The sequence below is a fragment of the Cucumis sativus genome, unplaced genomic scaffold (genome assembly GCF_000004075.3).
Source record: "Cucumis sativus cultivar 9930 unplaced genomic scaffold, Cucumber_9930_V3 scaffold82, whole genome shotgun sequence".
Taxonomy (NCBI): domain Eukaryota; kingdom Viridiplantae; phylum Streptophyta; class Magnoliopsida; order Cucurbitales; family Cucurbitaceae; genus Cucumis; species Cucumis sativus.
The window spans coordinates 98,978-105,393 of NW_022279573.1; the positions used below are offsets into that span (position 1 = coordinate 98,978).

The window sequence follows — 6,416 nt, forward strand, 5'->3', positions numbered from 1 at the left end:
AAAACAATTTTTTCATGAACGGGAAGGGAGGTTATATCATATCGTGAGTTTGTTCGTGATTTTCGGATTTTACATGACTGACTTATTGACTGAGCAAAACAAGTGTTCTACAATTGTCCGTTCCATGTTTGAAAGATTGCGATTGTGGCACGTAGAGTGTCACAAGTATGCTTGTCCAAGGCATTATTTGCCTATGGCCGCGTGTAGGTGCTATTGATCTATGGTCGCAATTTTTATATGCAAGGTTGTCAATGCTAAAAAAGTTTAAGATGTATTGTAGGGGAGGCATGGTAGTTGAATCCCCAACTAAGCCCTATTGTGATTTTTGCAAATCTAAGCTTTCTTTGCTATTGACAATATTCAATTTTTTCTTCAAGGATGTTATCGATGTTTTTCTTTATCTCTCACGTTTTATAAAACCAATTTCTCTCAAAAGATGAAGCGAGGCTACATCGTACTACGAATTTGTCCGCAACTTTCAAATTTCACAAGGTTGCCTTGTTCATCAATTTAGAACAAGTGTTGCACAACCGCCTGTCCCGTATTTGAAAAGTTGCATTTTGTGACAAGTGGTATTAAAGCTTTGTTATCTCCTTGGCTAAGCGAGATGCAATTATGTTGACAATGAAACAACTATCAAAGTTGCAATCTGAGCGACTGACTGAGATTGAAGAGGAATTCTTGGATATGAAAGAATTGCCAAACGAAGTAAGATTTCTCCAGACCCAACTTGAGATGTTTAAATAAAAGTAAGAGAAATAGACGCATTGAATGCCTAAATAGACAAACTACCCATAAATGAATTGGCGCTGAGGGTTGATTCGTTAGAACATAAAACCACCAAAGTAGGTAGTTTTGAGCGTGGAAGTAGCTCTTCAAGTTCTATCGCACAAATGGAAGAGCGTGTCGAAGAGTTTGACTTTTGACAAGCTCCAACATAATCAGTTATATTTCAAGAAAGAGAAAAGTGTTTTTGCTAAATAGCGTATCAATTTTCTGGGTCACATCATCGAATGTAAAAAGATTTGAATGGATGAACATAAGTTGTGAGCTTTTAAGGAGTGGAGAGCCCCCACTTCCGTGAAAGAGTTACGTTTCATCCTTCAATATATTCTAAAATAGGGTTCACCTACTATCCTCTAGACTCAGTACCGGGAGAAAGAAATAGATGGAAAAAGAAATGGGCTTGGTAATTTTTTTCTATGTAAATAAGAAAAAGAAATCTAATTTGGTACAAGAGCCCAAATTCAATAGCCAGCCCATCAAATGAGGTCAACGACCCTATTTATAAGGATTTTCCATGCAAAATTGCATGTCCATGGAATACTAAAGCCCAACAACTCAAAGCTCTATTTCTAATATGAAATTTGATGGCTATAACACATATACTTGTCAGTTTCTCTCTCTTATCCCAATTCGAACAATTCGACTTATTCCATCACACTGTTTTAAGTTTATTCCATATGAGCTAGCAAGGGAACCTAATGGACCTATATATCATGAACTCCAATGATTCAAGATTAATTGACTAAATTCTTATAGACTGAGTTAATCAACATTCGTTAACTAACGGGTCATTCATGTATGTACTGGAACGATTCAGAATCACCTCGTTTGTACTAACTACAAAGCGGGCGGCATCCACAGTTTCTCTGAAAAATATGGGTTACTACAACGTCACCACGATGTACAATTTTCCTGATAAGATGGTACTTACGTTCGATATGTTTTCCCCGTTTACGGCTTTTAGGTTCTCTTGAATTTGCAACTGCATCACTGTTGTGACAGTATAAATTGATTGATAGATGCATATTTGGAACGACTTCCAGATCTGTCAAGAATTTTCTTAGCCATAATGCTTCTGTTGTTGCTTCAAAAGTTGCTACGTATTCTACCTCCATTGTGGAATCAATTATACAAGTTTGTTTTATGCTTCTCCAAACTACTACCCTTCTATTTAGAGTGAATACTAATCCTGATATAGACTTTCTAGCATCTTTATCAGTTTGAAAATCATAATGAGTGTATCTAGTAAGGATTAAATCTTTTGTACCATACACGAGAATGTAGTGTTTTGTTCTTCAAAGATATTTTAGAACATTCTTAACGGTTGTCCAGTGATCACGTCCAAGATTGGACTAATACCTACTGACCATCCCTACTAAGTAGCAAATGTCAGATCTAGTACACAACATTGCATATATCAAACTTCCAACAGCGGAAGCATAGAAAATTTTTCTCATATCCTCAATTTCTTGAGGTGTCTTAGGACATTGTTCCTTTGACAAATGAATTCCATAGATGTATAATAGCATACCCTTTTTGGAATTCTACATTTTATATCTAGACAACATTTTGTCTATATAAGATGCTTGAGACATGGCTAGTGTTTTGTTTTTGCAGTTCTGTACAATTTGGATCTTAAGAACGTATTGTGCATTTCCCAGAACTTTCATTTGAAATTGCATAGCTAGCCATTTCTTGATATTAGTATGAAATCCTATGTCCTTTTCCAATAAGTAGAATATCATCTACATACAAGACTAAGAATACTACAATGGAATTGACGACCTTTTTTGTAAACATAAGGTTCGTCAACGTTTTGTATCAAAGCCAGATCAAATCTTATATTCCAGGATCTAGATGTTTGTTTTAATCCATAAATGGATTTTTGAATCTTACAAACCTTTTGTTCTTGATCTTGATCTATAAACCCCTCTAATTGAGTAATATAGATACTCTCTTCAAGATTTTCATTCAAAAAAAGTTGTCTTGACATCCATCTGCCAAATTTCATAATCATAAAACATGGCGATGCATAAGACTATTCTAATTGACTTTAGCATGGCAACGATAGAGAAAGTTTCTTCATAGTCTATGTTAGAAAGAGACATGCGCAGTGGAAAAATGGAATACAAAATTACCCTAATTGCACCTATTTAACTTGCAACCCTAAATTAAAAGAATTAGGGTTTAGGAAATATTATACCTTTGTATCTATTCGAATATGAACGTCTATACCTCTCACAAAATTCCAAAAGTTTTTGAAACCAAAATGTAACACCTTAAACTTACACTACTACAAAAACAGGCTTTCTTGACGTTTGTAGTTTTAATTACTTGACGTTTTTTGAAAAAAACGTTAAGAAAGCGGTGATTTCAAAGAAAAAACGTCAAGAATTTCTATGAAAAGGCGGAGATATGCCAATCTTCAACTTTCTTGACGTTTTTTAAACGTCAAGTAATATTTATTTATCCTTGACGTTTTAAAAACGTCAAGTAATAAAAAAAAGGAAACACGCGTTAATAATTAGGTGAGAATTAATCCTTTTGCCCTAGAAATTAAAACGCATCTTCTTCTTCTTCACGCCTAAGCATTTTCGAAATCTCCACCTTCACATTGTCGTCGCGCTTGAGTTTTTGAAATCTCCAACTGAAATCACCATTCTTGAAGTTGGGGAAGCCCTATCCCACACCCATTCTTGACGTGATTCGAAATTGGTCTTCACACTCGTTAGAAATCACCATTCGAAATTGCCCACCGAAGATTAATTCCATCTCTTCACACTCAATCTCCGTCTGCCATCCACCGTGCTTCAAGTCGGGCTCCTTCGAAAATGTCATGCATCGTCGCTTCTCTATACAAAAACTCCATCCTTCTTTATTTAGAGATTAGAAATTAATTCTCATTCACGTATGAAGATATCTTGATTTGTGATTTGAACCTTTTGTATTTGTATAGAAGCGACGTATTGCTCATGGTGCTTTGGGTTTTTTGGGTTAGAAATTTGAACCTCACGCATGAAGAGGTTAGAAATTAATTCCTCTTCCCTCTTCACGTATAAAGTTGGGGAAAGTCCATATATCACATGGTGCTTTTGGTTCTCCTTACAAATCCAATGGAGTTGATGATTGATATGAGAAGATACAGATCGATAGAAGGAGATATGGCTTATAAGGGACCGTATTTTCCCTACTGTCACACAGTAGGTGAGTAATGTAACTATTTTCCATTAACTTTCTCTACCTTCCTATTTCTCTTGGCTTATACGGTTGTATTATGGTTGAGAGATGGTCGTCCATCTTACTGCTTGATGTTGTTTGAAAACAAAAGACTAACCATTTTAAACCAAAATTTGTCCCGAATATGCACAGATGACCGTGAGGGATACTCTAAACTCTGCACTTGATGAAGAAATGTCTGTTGATCAAAAAAAAAAAAAAATTATGAGAGAAGAGCTGAGGGAGAATGAACACAAACCCATTTATGTTTGTATATTATATGATTTGTCTACACTTATGATTAATTTCAAACATTTTGATGCAGGTCGGAGAATATCAGGAGACTTATAAGGTTAGGTAGGTGGAAGAGATGATCTCTACTTCACATGATATTTGAATTTCTTATTCATTTAATCGTACATTTTAACAATTTTTGGCTTTTTTATCCCCTTCAATTAGATAACCAAAAGGCTTTTGGAGAAATATGGTTCTGAGAGGGTTCTTGATACCCCAATCACAGAGGTTGTTTCTTAACCCAGAAACATTGTTTTCCGTCAATTTTATTGAACTACATTGTTATTTCATCATTGCAGAAGCTGGTATTTGTATACAAAATTTCTCCATTCTATTGGAATTTTTTTATATTTTTGCAATTTATTATTCAATCAATCACTTCCCTCTTTGTTCATGCTAATAAAAATCTAGCTACTTTTGAAATTACAGGAGGTAAAATGCAGAACATTTGTTAACCAAGTCACTTATTTCGGACTAAAAAAAAGGTAACAACCAATTTGTTAACCATGTTTGCACTTTCAATATTGTTTAATTTTGTTGTGTTACACTTTCATATTAACTATAGTTGCAAAAATAGGTAACAAGAAATTTATTTTTTTAGAACTTAAAACAACAATGGTTGGATATCCAGTTGTGATTTATGCATATTTTTTGTATTGGCTATTTGTTTGATTGTGTTGAAAGAAAGTTATAGTTCAAAGTGTTAGAGGCTTGGCCACCTTAGATTTGCAATTCCATTATGTCTTACTCTTTCGTGCATTATAATTATAAGTGTGTAGAAAAACATGTGGTGTTTGTTTAATTATATAATGTACTTACTTTCCCCTCATGTGTGCATTATAAGTATTTTCTGGCTTACTAATAACTTCATTGAAATTCTAGTTAATTTATTTATGATCTATCGCTAAACAATTACACAAGCTGAAGTGAATGAATAAATGTGCAAACACAAAATCTACTATGATGTTGAGTTGAATAGTGATGGTTGGATTTCTATTATGCTATGTTATATTAATTATCATCAAAAGTTTTTTCAGGCTGCGAGAACCGGTGACTTAGAGCTTTTTCGTCGCGACTTGGAGCTTTCTCAAACTGTTATTGGGAAGTTTTTGGATAGTTTTTAGATAAGTTAGTTAATTTAGGAAGTTGAGTTGAACTAGGATGTTGAGTTGAACTTATGACAATCTAATGAGATTGTTTATATTATTTTTGCAAATGATATGAAATATTCATATATGTATTGTTTTGGAAATGATTATATATAAATATGGTGAAGCATTTTATTTATATATGATTATTTTTCTAACGCTTTGCACTATACTAAAAAGCCTTGATCTTCTTCCCCCCAATGTTTTCATAAACTTCTTAAGACAGACCCTGACCTTGGTTAGGCTCGGATCTCCTTGGATTATCACCTTCTTCCCCTGATATGTAAATGTTAACATCAGATTCTTCCAATCCACTCCAGTCGTTCCCAAGGAATACAATCACTGCATTCCAAGTATGGCAACTACCCTCCGAACTTCAAGGCAATGAGTGATTGTTTTATAAAACATCGTTTTGAAATATTAAGTATTTAACAATTAACTCTTAACATAAATGAAATCAAATTCAAACAACTTATCTCAAACTTTCCCTTTCAGTTGCTATACCTAGAATCGTCGAGACGAAAAACAATAAACTAGGCATAGAAGCCCTATCCCGTGATACGATACTTACGAGATGAAACTCTAGGCATCAATTGTGCCCTATCTCGTTATAACTACAATGAGATGGAAAACTAGGCATTCGTACAGGGTCTCGTCCCTTGAGATGGGAAACTAAGCATCTTTAAAAGTCTTCATCTCTTATCTAATACCAATGATGGAAAGCTAGGTATTTACTGAATATCCAAATCAAATGACCTCTATGCACAAGAAAATCTCTCCCGAAGGGTTGCTATATATCTTAGAATATTTTAGGTATAGACTAAAACATGCTAATATTATTTTCAAGCTTAAACATTTTGAAAACTTAGCACAATCATGATTGCTTATAATTTTCATTAGTAAATTCATCAATAAAAACATGTTTACCAAAATGTTTCTAAATGCATGCTTTGGAAATACTTTATAAGTCAG

The 6,416-nt window shown here is 34.1% G+C and overlaps 2 long non-coding RNA genes across 2 annotated transcripts; both read left to right on the plus strand.

The window, feature by feature from the left end:
- The first annotated feature begins 3,934 nt into the window (after positions 1 to 3,934).
- On the plus strand, positions 3,935 to 4,225 carry LOC116406281. The gene is made up of 2 exons (XR_004219306.1): positions 3,935 to 3,990; positions 4,156 to 4,225. It is a non-coding gene; the product is annotated as an uncharacterized LOC116406281 (long non-coding RNA).
- A 22-nt stretch (positions 4,226 to 4,247) lies between these two features.
- On the plus strand, positions 4,248 to 5,548 carry LOC116406280. The gene is made up of 4 exons (XR_004219305.1): positions 4,248 to 4,359; positions 4,462 to 4,524; positions 4,726 to 4,781; positions 5,334 to 5,548. It is a non-coding gene; the product is annotated as an uncharacterized LOC116406280 (long non-coding RNA).
- Positions 5,549 to 6,416: the final 868 nt, after the last annotated feature.